This window comes from Triturus cristatus, chromosome 5_2 (genome assembly GCF_964204655.1).
Source record: "Triturus cristatus chromosome 5_2, aTriCri1.1, whole genome shotgun sequence".
Classification (NCBI taxonomy): domain Eukaryota; kingdom Metazoa; phylum Chordata; class Amphibia; order Caudata; family Salamandridae; genus Triturus; species Triturus cristatus.
Genome location: NC_140588.1, coordinates 1,042,130,475 through 1,042,149,075, shown reverse-complemented (window position 1 = coordinate 1,042,149,075; position 18,601 = coordinate 1,042,130,475). Strand labels below are relative to the sequence as shown.

The 18,601-nt window shown below is 47.5% G+C and overlaps 1 protein-coding gene across 1 annotated transcript in view; it reads right to left on the bottom strand.

Annotated features, from left to right (window-relative positions):
• Positions 1–18,601, bottom strand: part of STARD8 (StAR related lipid transfer domain containing 8) — a 644,863-nt gene that overhangs the window by 603,752 nt on the left and 22,510 nt on the right. The window lies entirely within an intron of this gene.

Genomic DNA, 18,601 nt, shown 5'->3' with positions numbered 1-18,601 from the left:
CGGCTGTTCTCTTTTGCCCAAAAACCACTCCAAAGTCTCTAATGCTTGATCCTGGGGAATCTGGGTATAGAGCGATACTACATCCAATGTGACCATCAGTTGTCGTGTGTTGTCAAAACAAACGGGTGCTATTCTATTTAGGAAGGCCGTAGTATCTTTCAAGTGGGCCGGGATTTCCCCAATGAATGGTTTCAGGAAGAAGTCAATGTATTGAGCCACTGGCTCAATCAGTGACTCACAACCCGACACTATCGGCCGGCCTGGGGGGTCAAGTTCGCTTTTATGCAATTTGGGCAGAACATAAAACACAGGTATTCTAGGGTTCTTATTCTGTAAAAAGATTCGTTCTTTTGGACCAACAAAACCTTGTGTGTAACCTTCTTCGATGATTTGGAATAGGTGGTTTTGTAATTCCTTTGTTGGGTCCTTTGAAATTTTTCGATAACATTCAGCATCCTCTAACTGGCGTAGCACCTCTTTCTTGTATTTGTTCACGTCCCAAATAACAATTCCACCCCCTTTATCTGCCTGTTTCACCACTACCGATCTATCATTTTTCAGGTCCATCAAAGCATCTTTCTCTTGTTTAGCTAAGTTGTACTTGACATAGCTTCTTTTGCCTTCCATTGCCTGTATTCCAGATAGGACGGTTCTTTCAAAGGTACTAATTTCTTTAGGGACTTTGGGGCCTGATGGGCAAAAAGAGGATTTTCTCCTCAGTCCTGTTAGCTCTTTTGTGACAGTTTCAGTGGAGTCCGAAAAGAATGTTTTTAGACGAATTTTGCGGCAAAACTCCATTGTTTCCAGCTTCATTTTCACAAAGTCTGTTGGTCTAGATGGAACAAAGCTTAATCCTTTCTCCAATATTGACGTTTCAGCTTCTGTTAAAATTTTATCAGACAGGTTGAATATCGGTGAAGAAACTAGCTTCTGTAGTACTGACGGCGTGTCCTCATTTCCCATGGTTGGGAGTATCGTAACCGTCCTCTGCCTTGTCGTTGGCCTCGGGCTAAAAAACGTGCCTCTTGGTTTAATATTTGCGGGTCCTGATTTTGTTGATTTAACCTTGGATTTTGATTTGCCCTAGTGTTGGCGTCCGTGTCCTCACCCGAGGATGATGATGATTCTGAGAAGGTGATAAATTTCTTTCGCGACCGACCTCGGTAATTTTGAAGGTAGTTTCTCGAATCGTTTTTAGTATAGAAATCTTTGTTAAGATAAGGGTAAGTTGATTCCAACAAAAAATTCTTTTTGTCCAACTCAAACTTATTGCTTTTTTGAATGACTGTGTAGTCTTTGAACTCCGATATCTCCTTTTCAACCTTATCTAATAGAGCTTTTGCGTCAGTAAGATGTGGATTATTTTTAATTTCAGCCTCCAAGTCCGCGATCTCTTGTAATTGTACCAAAGACAGCCTGTGTGCTGTCTCAACAGTTAGATTCGCAGGAACTGTTCAAATAATGAGGAGTATTTTGCGCATGCGAACAAACTAAAAGATCGTTTATTAGCGAGGGGATACCCCAAAAAATTACTCAAACATTCTCTTAAGAGAGCATGGTGGACACCAAGGGAAACACTGTTGGAGCAAAGAACAAAGAAAATGGTCAATAGACCAGTCTGTGTCACAACGTTTTGCCCCAACACACACCAACTTCGAAAACCCATCCTCGCCAACTGGCATTTGATCAAGGATCTTCATGAGGAATTTTCCATCCCTCCTTTGTTTGCATATAAAAAAGAAAAAAGCATAGCCAACTACATTGTGAGAGCGGCTTTACCGAAACAGCAACCCCCGACTTTGAGAAGCATGTTAAATCTGCCACCAATTGCAGGACACCACAAATGCGGAACCTGCACATGCTGTGAGCAAACTATAGAAGGAGATGTCTTCACGTTTAACAACATCCATTGGAGACACAACACGTTTACAAATTGTAAAACCAGGAATGTCGTGTACGCAGTCACCTGCCCATGTCCAAAGCTTTATAATCGGGAAGACCACCCAGGAGGCACGGCAGCGTATTACCCAGCACAAGTCGAGGATTCGACGACGAGTGGAAAATGCCCCACTAGTCAGCCACTGGGCCGCAAAGACACATAGGGAGGAAGACTTTAAATGGACAGTACTTTCGAAAATTGAGCAAGACCCCCATGGGGGTGATTTGGAGGGCCATTTAAGTCAGCGTGAAGCATTGCTTATCATGAAATTTAACACGGCAATCAACGGTTTAAATGAGATAGCGGAGATCTTCAGACCAGTGGTATAGACTCCGTTTTTTATAGCGTGATACTCTGTTTTTCTATCATACGTGCCCGTTTTTGCTCTGTTCTGATTTAATGATGATGACATAGCATATAGACACCAATAAGGCTACTAATTAGCATTCCATCAAAGAACTTCATGTTCCATCATGTGCTGAAGCATCGGTACATTAAAACTCCAATTCCCATGAGTCAACGGGATTTCACGACCCGGGAGCATTTAGTTGTTAACTGTCCCAGGTTTCCCAGGAGTATCGTGAACGGACTGATGCAGCCACGAAGCGCTGGAGGAGTGGAGTGATCTCGGTAAGCAGTTCCTCCCTCTGATAGTTTCGCACAGTTTGTTGTATATAGATAGAGCCAGCCGAGCAATACTAACGGCGTTTTTCGACGCATTTGGGTTTTAGATGCCGGCACGGGACTCCAACGTGACATGAGCAGGCAAATTCAAATAGGTAAGCGGCTCCCCCAGGATCCAATGGCATTTTTCTGTAGCCCGTCGTGTTCAAAATGAAGTTACCGATTAGTTTTTCCTTTCGCTTTTAGAAAGAAAAATAAATCTTTCCATCGTGAAAGCCGGCTAAGGAGGCAGCCGTCTCATTATTCGGTAAGCCAACATGGACTTCATTTTAGATCCAAGTGGTTGAGGGCACCCATTCACACTCCGATTTATTTAAAATCAATTTCCATTTTAGCTTGCGGCTGTCCAATTCAGATAACGCATTTGCTTCGAATGGTGAGTTAAATGGACACTTACAGTAGTCTTTTTGTGTGTCTTTTTTGTATGTCTCTGTAACTTTGTCGGCAGAAAGAATGATGATATAAGTGGGTTTCATTTGTGTTTCACAGCCCCAGGGCAAGCTGGATTGGTTGCAGACAGTTAAGATTCTACTTTTACGCACTTGTTTAAGGTGGGTGTGCTCAGTCGCTGATGGCTCTTTAGAGGTCCCTAGTTGTTTTAACTATCTAAAGAGGGTTTGTTGTTTCTCTATTACAGAAATTGATTGGTCCTGAAGAGAACCCAAAAAGATAGAGGTTCGAAACGCGTCGACCAGTTTGGTCCTTTTTGCACCCACTTGAGATGTTCCTACTAACAACGTCTTTTTGTTTCTTTATTGTATAAAAAATAAAAAAAGAGAGAAAGTTTTTTGACTTCTATAGAGGTTGGGAGTCAATCTATTAAAAAAGGAAAGGTGTCATTAGGACCACTTTGTTCAGTGCATGTAGATTGTTTGTAAGAGTGTATTGGCCACGAATGTTTGAGGAGTGAATGTAGTATGTAATCTCCATATAGGGGATCAAGACCATTTTGTATTGTTATGTAATGTATTTGGATTTGTATTATGTTGTTTTTTATAAAATGTAAATGCGCAATGAATTATTGTTTAGCGCACAATATGAGAGAAATGAGAAATAAATAATAAATATTCTCCTGAGAAAAAGGAAATTCATAAAGCCCTCCTCTCACGTTTTATTTGTCATGATAGGAGCCAAAAAAGGAAGTTTGTAGTCTGGACAATATGTTTTGTTTTTTCTGCTAATTGGGCTCAGTTCAGCTGAGCTTGTTTGAGCCAGGACCCAGTTTTGGTTAGTATACTCTTAAAATGTAGCAGTGCGGTCTGATGGCTTTGACCACTGGTAGGTGGAAGGGGCTGGAAGAGAGACCCCTGTAAAGTTATAGCCCTGGAGGGACATGCCCTCGAAGATCCTGTGCTGCCTCAAATATACTTTCAGCAAGCGGAGCAGTGAAGATTGTAACCCCCTGTGCTGTACTGTAAATGAGAGACATTTAATATTTCCAGCCTGCTCCTGAGCAGCACAAGGCACGCAAGACCCGCCCCAACACATTTATGAAGAGATGAATGTGACCTGTCCCAGAGGACACGATGGAGCAGGGTTTTGAGAAAAATAAAACCCGCTTGGATTAACTCCTCTGTAACATTTACTAACAGTGTGCGGTGAAAATAACATGCAAAAACACAAAAACATGGGGAAATGCTTTTGCGCATGCGTGCATTAACCCCTTCGCTGCGGCGGGAATTCCGCCGCAGCGCTGGGTGTTGTGGGGGGGCAGAGCGGTGGCGCTGTGCTCATGACGGAGCCACTCAGTCAAGTGCCACGGTTGAGCTGTGCTCATGACGGAGTGGTCCCGTCATGACTCCGCCCAGTTGCATTGTCCCCCCGCACAGGCGGGGAAACAGCGCCGCGTGGGAGGAGCCGCCGCCAACGGTAGAGGCATGACGGAACCATTCCGTCATGAGCACACGGCAACCGTGGCTCATGACGGAGTGGTTCCGTCATGAGCGGGGAAGGGGTTAAAACGTGGACTAATGCATGAAATACTAGGCCGCATTCGCGTTCTGCTTTAAAAATAAAAGAATAATAATGCAGTTTTTTGCACGTTAATGCTTTTGTTAGACATATAACGTGGGCTAGTGCAAATGGTGGGTGGCAAAACAGGGAGAATTATATTTCATGAAATTAATAATGTCTGTGTTTTGATTCATCGTAGTGATGCTTGCATGGGCCTACATCGTTGAGTGACAAGTTGAGGGTTAAAAGAAAACTAATAAAAAGCTGAAAATCGAGTTCTGAGAGGGAATGGAGAAGGCAAAAGCAGATAGCCTTCAGAAATTATTGTGTGTCTGCCAAGTAACGGAAGGATGACCGTGGGATCAAGTACAAATGTACAAACTTCTTCCGCCAAGGCTGTCGAAGCGAAAAATTAAAGTGTAGAGACTTGTAACATGTAACTCATTAGAGGAAGCATGTATTCACTAGACGTGGTTTACGTAATATTGGAAATGTAAAACAAAGAATGCTGTGAAAACATGAACGTGATCATGGTGGTGTGATAGAACACCCCCTAAACTGACCAATGAGAGACTAAGATTCTGAAAATGTTGCTAAAATGGTGGGTTGGATATGTAGGTTTTTGGAGTATAACTGGGGAGCTTGGGGGTGTGTTGGCGCGCGTCTTTTGGGGAGCTAGAGAGAGGGCGATTGTCGTTGTCCGTTGGTTTGCTGTATCCAGATAGAGGCCTACCTGTTCTGATCCTGTCCGGATCTCTTTGTTCTCTGAACCTTCACACGGGGAACCCCCGCTATCCCTAATGGTCAAGGGGGTAGTTTTCTACTGAATATCTTGGGTTAGTATAGCTCAATGGCTCTGAAATTTGCATAATCATTTGCAAATGTATTTTGTCTCTGAAACTTTTGTCTCTTCACCTATCCACTCCTTCATTGCATTCTGTTCATTATAATTTGAGTCTGACACTGTTTATCTTGATTAATGTTCTCTCCCTGTGATTATTGCTCGGTTTGCCTCGTAAAACTGTACACGATGAGTATTTTACTTTCACATTATTATTGCAGGATAAATGCTATTAGCCTTACACGGTGTTGGTGATTTATTAGTAAGACAGATAGACAGTTAGTACTAATTATTACCATCAACTTCTCAACTCTAGGTCCATCGACCAGAGGAAAGGAGTTTATTACAGGTTCAGTTATGTATTTAGTTGCGTTAGGAATGAGCCTGTATTATGAACAACTAATTTAACATAAACTAGTAACAGCGCAACAGGGATTTATGTGTTGGGAGTATGAGTATGGGCCAGTGTTTGAGTATTATTGATCCTTGATTGATGCTGGATCAGTTTCTGGTAGCACAGGACGGTTCATTATGGATTAGTTTGGTAATAATTATCGATTATTGATTATATGTTCTTTAACAATGAAAAGTTAAGGGAGGAGCCTAGCGCGCAACCAAGATGGCCGCGTAGGCACAGGGCTCCCGAGGGCCTCCACAACCTCCCACGTCTATCCTGAATTGATCCTGATTTTATCGACGGGCTTCCACGGGCGAACCTATGTGGAGGTGATACCTGCTGTCCAAATTCAAATCGGACATCGGGAGCCGGAATAGTATCGACCAAGTTGGCGGCCTACTCCAGACCTTGCCCCCGGACTCGAGTTGGCATGGTGCCCGGGCAGAAAGTGAACAACAACGGCATGCGGGACTTGGGCCGGTGCGTACCCTCTGCTTTCACTTTCGGTTTCGGGTCTCCTCGCTGAACCCGAGGGGCCTTGGATTGTCATTACACATTTACAGAGGGACGATGGAGTACCCTGCCTGCTCTTGGCCACTAGCTGGGACTACCCTTTGGGGTCTCCGAGGCGTTCTAGATTGGTTCTCCAGTTGTCGCTCATCGTGTTGGTGGCCGACACCTTTGACGCCCATCAGACAATGGCGGCAAGATTGGACAGAGATAAGCAAAAATCCAAGATGACTAGGCGGGGAGCTCATACCCAAGCTAACAGCATGGACCGCTATACCCAGTCGAGAGGTTCTCCTGGTGGCCCGCATAAGTCACCGGAAAGATCCAAGGATGGCCCGGGATCGTCAACGGAGTTAACACTACAGGACGTCATGGGTGCCATCGAAGAGATGAAAGCGGCGGTCGGCCAGCGATTCGATACATTGGCCCATAAATTGGACACAGTTTTGATCGACGTTAACCTAGTCAAAGCGGACCTTTCACAAACGAATGAAAAGGTCAAATCCTTGGGTCTGACGATGTCGATTCTGGTAACGGATGTGTCTGACCTGCAAACCGAGGTCCGTAATCTGCGGGCGTCCACTGCTTTGTCTGCCCGTCGATTGGAGGATTTTGAAAGTAGGGCTCGGCGGAATAATGTGCGCATAATCGGGGTGCCGGAGAAATCAGAGGTTCCTGCTGCTGACCTCTTTGTGGAAGACCTTGCGATCAACCATCTCGCACCCAAAGGCTTGAGTAAATTCTTTGCGGTTGAGCGGGCCCATAGAGTTCCGGGTGGTAAGCCCAAACCGGGCGCTCCCCCACGGCCCATCATCGCCAGAATTTTTCATTTCAGGGACAGGGACGCTATACTGCAGGCCTCGAGGGTGAGTGGGCCGACGAAGTTCGAGAACACTCATATAAGTTTCTACCCGGACTTCACACAATTGGTCCAAAAGCAGCGACAGGAGTTCATGGGTGTCAAACGGCGACTGAGAGACATGGACCTGAAATATGCGATGCTCTTTCCGGCCAGGTTGCGGGTTGAGTTTGAGGATCGGACGCACTTCTTTGACCGGCCGGAGGAGGTTGGAGATTGGCTTGATACTTTGCCTCAGCAACGACGTCGAGAGGGACAGATCGAGGGGAACGGAGCGGGCGCGGCTGGACAGGAGTAGACTTTTGGTTCCCGGTGACTGACTATTGTGATGGCACTTCCATATTTTGGTTTGGTGTTTCTATTCAGCACCTTATCCTTCAATGCCCGGGGGTTGTGGGGTGCTCAGTGAGGCTCTTTCCTCCTCAGGGGTTTTCTTTTTGTAGCAATAGTTAATGTTAGGGCGACAGGCACACTGCAAGTTGGGGGGGCTACACGGGCTCACGCAGGGGTGCAGGGTGGGGGGAGTTGTAACAGGAAGGTTGGTGGGGAGGGGGGGAGTTGGGGAATGTTTATTTGTTTCACAAGGCAATGTGAGGTTAGCTGCTGATTTGTTCTGGTTGTGTTCTCCGGGATGTGGGCATTATGCACGGGAGCGGGGTGGGGGGTAAGGGATTGAGAATACTCTCGTGGAATGTGAACGGACTGGGGGATAGGATCAAGCGCGGGGTGGTGTTGCAGTTTTTGAAACGGATCTCGCCCGACATTGTTTTCCTGAAGGAGACACATCTGATTGGGAACTCCTTCCATGCCCTGAATAGGCGGGGCTATCGCCTAGCTATTCACTCTGGTTTCATTTCTGGCTCTAGGGGAGTGGGTATCTTGGTCAGGGCCTCTCTCCCGTTGGAGGTGGACGAGGTGCTCCACGATGATAGAGGGCGATATGCGGCATTGGTGGGGAGATGGGAGGGTAGAACTGTTTCGCTTGTTGCTGTTTATGTGCCGCCTGGATTGCAGGCGGCTACATTCGCGGACTTGGGGCGTTTGGTCCTGGGACTCCCTGGGGGGGTTCTGGTGCTAGGGGGTGATTTTAACGCTGTTGTATCCGGTATGGAGGACCGTCACCCCCCCAGGGACCTCCCTAGAGCACAGGCCTGGTTGGGTGGCTTTCTAGATACTTTAGGACTTTTAGATTGCTGGAGACTGATGCACCCGGGACAGGCACAATACACCTTCCACTCGGGGGCCCACGGGAGTCTCTCAAGACTTGATTATATACTTATGCCAGCGTTCCAGGCTGGAATGATCTGGGAGGTGCGACATTTGGCCCGAGGTATTTCTGACCATTCCCCTCTATTGTTGCAGATGGAGGTTGTTCCTGGGGTGGAGGGAAGAGTTGCGCCAATTAACCCCTGGTATTTACGTAACCCTAATGTTCGCGCTGAACTGGTTAAGTCCATTGATCACTACTTCAAAGATAATGTGGGGTCAGTGTCGTCTGCTATCTCCCTTTGGGAAGGTTATAAAACGGTGATCCGGGGGCAAGCCTTGTCTCTTATTTCCCATGCTAGGAGGTGCGGGAGGGAAGAAGTGGTCCTCCTTGAAACTGATATAGCTGAGATGGAGGGGGATCTGGAGCGTGGTGTCACGGACGAGAAATTGCACGTTCTCAACCTTAAACAGTCAGATTATAGAGCGCTGGTCACGGATGCTGCTAAAAAGATGAGTAGAGAACAACAAGGGCGACTGTATGATGTGGGAGATAAGGCCGGGAAGTTGATTGCTTGGCTGGACAGGAAGGAGAGAGCGAGTAGAGTGGTGCCGGTTGTGGAGAAAGTGGATGGCGTGTGTGTTACTGACCCGGTGGAAATTGTTGACTGCTTCGCGGATTACTTCCGTGGGGTGTACTCTCCGGTCTCTGGGTGCTCGGAGGAGGACTCTCATCTGTTACTTAGAGATATTGCATTGCCGTCCCTCTCGGAGGCCGATAGCATACTGATGGAGGCGAAGTTGTCGCCGGATGAGATTGCTCTGGCCATTCGCTCGATCGCTTCTGGTAAGGCAATGGGTCCCAATGGTCTCCCCATTGAACTGTATAAGTTGCGTCCAGATAAGATAGCACCATATCTCCGTGACATGTTCTTTGCTGCACGGGCGGCGGGCTCCCTCCCCCTTGACCAACGTCTTGCCACCATAGTTATGATACATAAAGAGGGGAATCCGCGAGACTGCTGTGCCTCCTACAGGCCTATCTCGTTGTTGAACGCGGAACCCAAAATTCTGGCTAAGGTATTGGCCAACCGTCTGGTTCGGGTCGTGGGCGACTTGATTCATCAGGACCAGTCCGGTTTTATACCTCATCGTAATACCGCCCTGAACCTGAGGCGGTTGCATGGCGTGCTTGCTAGAGTGGAGTATATGTGTGAGCTGGCCATCTTGGCGTCTTTGGACGCTACTATGGCGTTCGACACTTTAGAGTGGCCGTATATCTGGGCTGCGTTAGCGAAATTCGGGTTTGGCCCTGAATTCATTGGGTGGGTAAAATTGCTATACGCTGACCCATTGGCGCAGGTTGTGGTGAATGGTAGGGCGTCGGCTCCCTTCGCGCTGGGGAGAGGTACGCGGCAGGGATGTCCGTTGTCGCCCCTCCTCTTCGCACTTTCTTTAGAGCCTCTCGCTGCCTGGTTGCGTTGGGAGCCGTCGCTGCGGGGCATTAGATGGACGCCGGAATTCGAGGACCGTGTCTCCCTTTATGCTGATGACATCCTTCTGTATCTCACCTCTCCTCGACAGTCGCTAATTGTATTGGTGGACGTATTGAATTCCTTCGGTCGTAATTCTGGCCTGGTTATTAACTGGGCCAAGTCATGTGTTTACGTCCTCTCGGGCGGGGCCCCCCTCTTGCCGCGGGGGTGCCCTATTCAGATTGCTACATTGGGGTTCAAATATTTGGGGATCTACATATCACTGGACCCCGTGATCCGCTACGAGCGGAACCTTCTCCCTCCACTCCAGCGATTGAAGGCCGACGTCGCGAGGTGGCGACGGCTTCCGCTGTCGCCGCTCGGACGGGCGGCATTGTTTAAAATGATGTCGCTGTTTTTTGTATGCTTTACAAAATACACTGGATGTCGTGCCGGCCCGTTACTTCCGCGAGGTGGAGGGTCTTCAGCGCCAACTGTTTTGAGACGGGCGACCGAGGATCGCTCTCGCTAAGTTGACACTCCCTTGTTACGATGGGGGTGTCGCCCTCCCCGATATTAAAAGATACTATTGGGCGTCTCAATTGGCGGCGGTGAACCACGGGATATACGGTCCTGCTTTGAATCCGGCCTTCGAGATGGATAAGTTATTACTTCCGGGCGGGGATTACAACAGGGCACTGTATTCGGCGACTCCGGATGCACGGTTGACAGGACCAACGCAAGTTGCGGTACGCGTGTGGCATGCGGCGAATGCCGCGATGGGGTGGAGGGATCGCTTGACTCGAGCGACGCCGTTGTATGCCTCCCAGCGTTTGGGTAGTCTGTGGAAAACGAAAGGCTTTGAGAAATGGGACATGATTGGTATAAGTAAGGTGGGTGACCTCTGGGCGAAAGGGTCCTTTAAAACGTTTGACATGCTCAAAACTGAATACAAATTAAATGATAGGGAGTACTTTCGATATGCACAGGTCCACCATGCGCTGTGTTCGGTTTTTCCGGATGTCGCTGCTATCCCAGAATATTCCCCGTTGGAAGATAGGGTGTTAGACGGCTATGTGCCCGACAGCACTATTTCCCTGATTTACAAAAAACGTATTAATGATCGTACGGACTTGCTGACCCATCTGCGGGAGGCGTGGACGGCCGACGGATTGGAACTGGACGATGAGGATTGGGTATCGGCGGTGGCCTCCCCAAAAGAGGTGGCGATCCCGGCCCGCCTTAGATTTGTGCAGCTGAAGATACTCCATAGAGTGTATGTCACAGGGCCGGGTTTGATACGTATGGGTTATTCGAGGGATGGACTGTGTAAGCGTGGCTGTGGCTTGTTGAGTACCTTTCTTCATATCCTATGGGAATGTTCGGAGGTTGTACGATTTTGGAACGGGGTGCATACTGTAATGGAGGAAGTCACGCATGTCGCTTTGTTACCAGAGGCCAGGAGGTGTTTGCTGAATGTCTGGGAACCAAATGACTATAACGCGGCGCAGACACAGTGGGTGACTCTGGGGTACATGGTGGCTAAGCGCAATATCGCACAGTTATGGGGTTCACCGAGGCCGCCTACGATTTCGGTATGGAAGGAGAATATGGATTGGTGTATGTTCAGGGAGAAGACGGTGTATGTGGCGAGAGGCAAGCCTGGGAGGTGGACTAAGGTGTGGGGTCCATGGAATTCCTATCGTGGGAATATCTGTGCTCCGCCTCTGCCGCGAGAGGTCGACGTCGCTTTGTCCCCCTATCCGCACATTCTACGTAATTGTGCATGCTTTGTCCCCTTTCCCGCCGCCCCCCACTACCGCCTCCTGTCAAGAGTTATTCTAGATAATATGCATCTTCCCCCGTCCTGGGGAGCGCACGATGCTATTTCGGACTCTCATTGCCTTGTTTGTGTGTTATTGTGGATCTTTCTTTTCTTTTTCTTTTTTAGAAAATATGAAACCGTTCTTTTCGATTGCCCTTGGACTATGGCCGCGGTCTGTTATATGTGCTTTTGAACTTTCGGGAGCTCTTGCTTCTGACTTATTTGAATGTATGGAGTTGCCTTGCTGGCTCCCGAGCCTCCTAGCGGCCGGCCCGTGTGGTTGTAGGCCCTTGTTTGTATCTCTTTAATGTGTAATAAAGGTTTCTTCAAAAAAAAAATAAAAAAAAATGAAAAGTTAGTGTTTTGTTCTATGTTGTCTAGAAGTGCGGGTATGGAGTTAGCGGAGATCCCGGGACAATGTTTTAGCCTGAAGAGGCAGAAGAATCGTGTGGATAAAAGTGATCACACTGGAGAAGTACTTTGTCTGTTGTCATAATACTAAACGGCGAAAGGCAGTTAGTGTTATATTATGGACTTTTAGTTTGAGAGTAGATTTTGTTTGAATAGTGAAGGGTCCACTTCCAAAACTCTGGCCTTATATCCCCAAAGGAGTACCAGGACCTCTTTCCATGTGAAAGTCCTCTTCCGAAACTTTGGCTAGTATCCCTGGAGGAGAACCAAGTCCACCTGTAGCTTGTTTGAGGGTAAAATAGCGCTAGTCGGTATTTTACTAGAAGTGAAAGAAATTTTCTCTGAAAAGAAGAACTATCTCTTATATTAGCGGAACAGACAAGGTAGCATTGTTTTTATGTCGTTACCTAACAAGTTTAGTTGATAAAAGTATAAAAAAAATCTTTTGCTGAATTATTTTGTAAAGGGAGGGTCAGTAAAAGGAGAAATACTGACGTCAGAAAAAGCCGCACTGGCATTGGTCAGACAGTGGGAGATTAGAGAGCCGTGATAAGTTGGTTGCTGTGAGCCGCGCTGGTATTGGTCAAGGTGTTGACTACGTAGTGTGCTCTGATTGGTTGGATGGTGCGAGTCGCGCTGGTATTAGACAGTTGGCAACAAATAGAATAAGCAGAAATACGAAGAGTTTGTTGTTGTTTACTGAATTTATACTTTAGTGTGAAGAGTCGAAGAAAATGAAGCTGATTAACAAGATAAAGGGTTTCTTTAAAAAGGACAAGCCAATAGTGACTAAGAACGCCTGCTTCTTTTAAGATGTTGGAATGTGGTTACCATACGTGTACTTAGTTAGAGAATTGGATGAAATACACAAAAGATTAGCCTTTCCATAGTATGGTACATTTAATGTAAGGATTCTACGGAATTTGAGAGAACGAATGAATTCTCTAGAACCAAGACCTAGACCTACTCAGTATGAAGCGCTTGAGGAAGGGGAATATGGGGCGTATGAGCGAGAGAGAAGTATAGGGGTGGAAGAAGATAAAGAAATATAATGACTAGATATCCCTTTGAAAGTCGGAAAGAAAGAATGAAAAAATGGAGGAGAGCTGTGGTAACAGAGGGTTTGTATCCAGGTTTAGTTGCTGAAGAAGCAGCCGGAGGCAAATGTAAGGAGAAAAAGAAAAATGTAGAAACATCAGGATTACATTTTGACCCGAGTGAATCTGATGAGGAGTTGTTAGATGACATCCTGATTAAAAGACCTCCACCAGATCAAGGAAAATTGAGTGAAACAGTTCCAAATGCACCATTAATGGGAACCCCACTAATTCCACAAGTCCCGGTAGTTACTAGAGTAGTACAAGAGAATGAAATGGACATGTTGACTAGAGCAAGAGAGGAGTTGACTCAGAAAATTTATCAGTTGAATCTGAATGCAGAAGCATTAACATTACCAGTAACGATTGGTCCTATAGTTTCATTGTATGGAGAAAAACAGAATGTATTGAGAGAACATGCGTTGACAGTTCCAATGAATGGTAATGGGAATAAGGTGGTAACGATAGTTGATAAACAAGCTGGACAAGCTAAAATAAGTACTTCATTAATTGATCTACCAGTTTGTGAGATGTTAACTGAAACCCCTAAGTGAGGTACGCAAATAGATCCGAGGAGAATAGTGCAGAATGTCACTCCAGCGCCAGGGAGTTCAGTGGGTCCATCCCCAGATGAATTAGATGACTGGATAAGGGGAATGGAAAAGCGAAAACCTCAACCACACAACATAGATGCGAGTAAACAGAGTGGATTTGGAAGAAATGATTATTGGTACAATAAGCCCAGATAGATGGAGTAGCTATTGAGATGAAGAGTTGTTATTTTTGTGCTGGGAAAGCGAGAAATCTTCATGAAAAGTTGACAGAGGCTGCTTGTGAATATGGAGTAGACATAGAAAAGTCAAGAGTGTTACAGAAAATGTATAGTCTGGATTTTACTGAAAAGGATTTTGAAAGTTTGAATGCGTCTGACAAAAGATTGCAAATAAAAGAATTGATGAGCATTTTGAAGAAGTGGGGAGATGTAGAACGGTGGAAAGGTAGATGGGCGAAAGAGAAAGAAGAAATGATGGCCAGTAAAAATGCGTTTTTATTTCCATTAACCCCTTCGATGCTCATGACGGAACGGTTCCGTCATGAGCATCGGTTGAGCTGTGCTCATGACGGAACCGCTCCGTCATGAGCACAGCCCCCGGGGTAAGCGCTGGCGCTCCCCCCCCTGGGGCATCGATCGTGCCCCGACAGAGGGGGATGGCAGCGGAAGAGTTTCCGCTGACACCCCCGAGCCCCCCCACGCTTCCCCATGACGTCAGCGCGCACAGCGCGCGCCGGCGTCATCAGGAAGCGTTGGACGCGCTGGAATCCATTTCTTCCAGCGCGTCCAAGGGGGTAGAGGTAGGTTTTCTTGTCCGGTGGGGGCCGCGGCGGTGAAATTTGTAGTATTGAGGCATCGGGGGAGAGGAAAGAGTATTTCCTCTCCCCTGATGTCTCAATACAGGGCATTCCTGCTCCACGATCGCGCACAGCATCGCGATCGTGGAGCAGGGATGCCCCACTAGACACCAGGGATGTTTTTTTCTTTATTTGGGAAGCGACCCCTTGGGCAAGGGTCGCTTCCTAGGCGGCCAAATTATTTTGAAGACTTTTCTGCCCCCCCTGGGGGCAGATCGGTCGTCTTTCTGACCGTTTCTGCCCCCAGGGGGGGCAGAAAAGCCCACTAGACACCAGGGATGACTTTTTCATAATTTAGGAGGCGACCCCTTGGGCAAGGGTCGCTTCCTAGGGGTGCCAATTTTTGTGAAGTCTTTTCTGCCCCCCCCTGGGGGCAGATTGGTCGTCTTTCTGCCTGTTTCTGCCCCCAGGGGGGGCAGAAAAGCCCACTAGACACCAGGGATGTCTTTTATGTTATGTTGGAAGCGACCCCTTGGGCAAGGGTCGCTTCCTTCGGGGGCAAAATAATTCGAAGACTTTTCTGCCCCCCTGGGGGCAGATCGGTCTTCTTTCTGCCCGTTTCTGCCCCCGGGGGGGGCAGAAAAGCCCACTAGACACCAGGGATGTCTTTTTAGTTATGTAGGAAGCTACCCCTTGGGCAAGGGTCGCTTCCTAGGGGTGCCACATTATTCGAAGACTTTTCTGCCCCCCCTGGGGGCAGATCGGTCCTCTTCCTGGCCGTGTCTGCCCCCAGGGGGGGCAGAAAAGCCCACTAGTCACCAGGGAAGTCTTTTAGGAAGCGACCCCTTGGGCAAGGGTCGCTTCCTAGGCGGGCATAATAATTTGAAAACTTTTCTGCCCCCCCTGGGGGCAGATCGGTCGTCTTTCTGCCCGTTTCTGCTCCCAGGGGGGGGGTGGGCAGAAAAGCCCATTAGACACCAGGGATTTCTTTTTCTTTATGTAGGAAGCGACCCCTTGGGCAAGGGTCGCTTCCTTTGCGGCCTAATTATTTAGAAGACTTTTCTGCCCCCCCCTGGGGGCAGATCAGTCGTCGTTCTGTCCGTTTCTGCTCCCAGGGGAGGGGGCAGAAAAGGCCACTAGACACCAGGGATGTCTTCTTTTTTATTTAGGAAGCGACCCCTTGGCAAAAACTGTTTGCATTTGTGCTCGATGTGTATTTTCTTGTCTTGTGAGTAATTTTTTTTTTTTTCTTCTTTCTAGTTGGATATCGTTGGTATTTGCTGTGTCACTGCAAAGTAGGTTCTGGTGAGTGTAGCTGTCTCTTGTAATTGAATTCTATAGTTTTTGAGTACATTGATCATTGTGATAAAGGTACTCATTTCGTTACTTACTTGGTTTGCACATTGTTGGTTGTTGTTGACTTGTTTGTGCAGTCTTCAATCTTAGTAAGTATAATGGCTAGCCGCAGGATGACTGCTCAGCAGGTTGTTGGTTTGCTGTTTGAGTCTTCCTCTGATATTGGTTCAGAGACTGACTCTGCATCTGAGGGAGAGGAGGCAGGGGACGATTCTGGCAATGAGTTGTCTCTCCGTATGGAGTCATCGGATGATGAAGATACTCTGAGTGCGGATGAAGTGCCTGTGTTAGAGGCGGAGACTGATGTGCCGATAGTGCGGCAAGAGGCATCTGTGCTGCAGCCTGGGGCTGCAAGGCTTCCCGTTGGTGTAGTGCGGCAAGAGGCTTCTGGGCTGCAGGCTGGGGCTGCAAGGCTTCCCTTTGAAAGTGATGACCTCTGGGTTGCCCCTGGCATGGTGCAGCCGGCATTGCCAGAGTTTACTGGTGTTCCAGGGTCTAGAGTGAATACTGAAAACTTTTTGCCGGTCAATTTTTTTCAGTTGTTTATGGACGATGTGTTTTTTGCAGAGATTATTGAGCAGACTAATTTGTATGCCGAACAGTTTTTGAGGGACAACAGTGCCAGTCTTAAGCCATACTCTAGAGCTGCCCGGTGGACTCCCACAAATGTTGAAGAGATGAAGAAGTTCTTGGGTTTAACTTTTTTGATGGGCTTGCTAAGGAAGCCATCAATGTCTTCATATTGGTCTAGCAGTCCCTTGATGGCAACGTCTATTTTTCCGGCAGTAATTACTTGTGACAGGTATTTGCTTCTGCTTCGGATGATGCATTTTGTTGATAATGGTTTAGCGTTGCCCCGAGATCACCCTGACTGTGACCGTCTTTTTAAGATTAGGCCTGTCCTTGATCACTTTGTTGATCGATTTTCTGAGATTTATGCCCCTGGGAAAGAAATTGCAGTGGATGAGTCTTTGGTGTTGTTCAAGGGCCGCTTGGTTTTTAGGCAATACATTCCTAGTAAGAGGGCACGCTATGGAATAAAGCTGTATATGCTGTGTGACAGTAGGACTGGATATGTCTCTAATTTCAGGGTGTACACCGGTAAGGAATCTAGGTTTAACCTCCCTGGTTGTCCGTCCACTTTTGGAGTGACTGAGAAAATTGTTTGGGAACTTGGAAGAGGATTTTTTAACAAAGGCCACCATTTATATGTAGATAACTTCTACACTGGTGTGCGGTTGTTCAGGGAATTGGCCAAAGTGGACACTCTTGCTTGTGGCACAATCCGCTCTAACCGTAAAGGTTTCCCGAAAGAACTTGTTTGTCAAAAGCTTGTGCGGGGACAGTGCAGTGCGTTGCGTTGCCAGGAGCTTCTTGCTGTGAAGTTTACAGACAGGAGAGATGTCTACATGCAGACTACCATCCATGATGAAAGCACTGCACCTGTGACTGTTTGGGGTCAGGTCGCTGAAGCGCGCAAACCTGTGTGCATTTAAGTCTATAATAGGCACATGGGTGGTGTTGACAGAGTAGATAAGAGGTTGGAACCTTACACTGCTCTTCATAAGGCTTACATTTGGTACAAGAAGTTGGCTATCCTTCTTTTCCACTTGGCAATGTTTAATGCTTTTGTTGTGTTCCAGGATTCTTGCCCCGAGTCAAAGATGACTTTTGCTAAGTTTCAGGAGTCTGTAATAGGCAGCCTTGTTGTAGTGGAACAGGCAAGTGTTCCTAGAGTTGGAGTGGTGGAGGATGTTGCTAGATTGAAAGAACGCCACTTTCCAGATCACATTCCTCCCACACCCGCAAAAGATTTTCCCAGTAGGAGATGTAGAGTCTGTTGGCGAAAAGGTTTGCGGAAGGAGAGTCGTATGTACTGCCCCGACTGTCCTTCTCATCCTGCACTGTGTCTCTCTGCTTGTTTTAGAGCGTACCACACACGAAAGAATTTTTGGGAGGATTCTTGAGTGGTAAAGTGAACTGCCTGGTCTGTATTCTTTGGATAATTTGATTCTGTTTCAAGGTTGGTGTTAGTGCAATGTATTTAGTTGCTGATTTTCTGTTAGAAGATTTGTATCTATTTGCAATTTGTTTGTGTTTTTATTTTTTTCTAAAAAAAATCCTAAATGTGATGGCGGTGTGTGTAGGCTTGCGCTTGGCTGTTGGTGTGTGTGGACTGGCACTTGGTTGGTGGTGTGCGTGGAATGGTGCTTGGCTGGCGGTGTGCATGGACTGGCGGTGTGCGTTGACTGGTGCGTGGCTGGTGGTGTGCGTGGACTGGAGCTTGGCTGGCGGTGTGCGTGGACTGGTGGTGTGTGTGGACTGGTGCTTGGCTGCTGGTGTCCGTGGACTGGAGCTTGGCTGGTGGTGTGCGTGTACTGGAGCGTGGCTGGCGGTGTGCGTGGAATGGTGCTTGGCTGGCGGTGTGCGTGGACTGGTGGTGTGTGCGGACTGGTGCTTGGCTGGTGGTGTCCGTGGACTGGCGCTTGGCTAGCGGTGTGCGTGGACTGGTGTTTGGCTAGCGGTGTGTGTGGACTGGTGCTCTGCTGGCTGTGTGTGAGTAGTGACTTTCTGCTGGTCACTACCCACACTGCTAGCTGAGTGCCACAGCACGCAATCCATCAGCCTGTGTAGTTGCTGTGTCTGGATTGTGGGCGTGTGAAAGTGATGGGCCCTTGAATGGCGCTGTGTGCTGGTG